Source organism: Octopus bimaculoides, chromosome 10 (assembly GCF_001194135.2).
Source record: "Octopus bimaculoides isolate UCB-OBI-ISO-001 chromosome 10, ASM119413v2, whole genome shotgun sequence".
Classification (NCBI taxonomy): domain Eukaryota; kingdom Metazoa; phylum Mollusca; class Cephalopoda; order Octopoda; family Octopodidae; genus Octopus; species Octopus bimaculoides.
This window is the reverse complement of record NC_068990.1, coordinates 69,310,658-69,311,528: the sequence shown is the minus strand read 5'-3', so window position 1 is coordinate 69,311,528 and position 871 is coordinate 69,310,658.

The window sequence follows — 871 nt, the reverse complement described above, 5'->3', positions numbered from 1 at the left end:
ACCGGAAATGTAATCAGATGTAATACAAGAGATAATTAGATAGATAGATAGATAGATAGACAGCCAGGCAGATAGATAGACAGACAGACAGACAGACAGACAGACAGATAGATAGATAGATAGATAGACAGACGACGAGCTGGTAGAAACGTTAGTACGCCGGGCGAAATGCTTAGCAGTATTTCGTCTGCCGCTACGTTCTGAGTTCAAATTCCGCCGAGGTCGACTTTGCCTTTCATCCTTTCAGGGTAGATAAATTAAGTACCAGTTACGCACTGGAGTCGATGTCATCGACTTAATCCCTTTGTCTGTCCTTATTTGTCCCCTCTGTGTTTAGCCACTTGTGGGCAATACAGAAATAAGATAGATAGACAGCCAGACAGATAGATAGAGAGAGAGAGAGAGAGGAGGGCGTGCATAATGACTGGTACCAAGAAGAGTATATACAGGTTTGTGTTTACCTAGAACTGTCGAATTTCGCCTAAACTATTTCTTGTTTATCGACACCATATCCTACATCAATACCCTCCCTATTATATTCTCTGTTATCTGGTAGCGATGCCAAGCTTCACGCTTTTACATACACACACACACACACACACACACACGCGCTCCCTCACATACACACAAACACATACAGAGTTACATCCTATCTACCAAGAATACATACCTTCATAGATGCAATTACATGAGCATTACAATATCTATCTATCTATCTATAGCCCGAGGCTATAGTAGCAGACACTTGCCGAAGACACTTGCCGAAGACACAAACGAGAATACTAAAAATGAACCCGACCGCTCTCAAACTGAAAAGTAAAATAAGTCTCCTAATATAATAATGAGTGTTGTGTTTTTATATATTTGTATA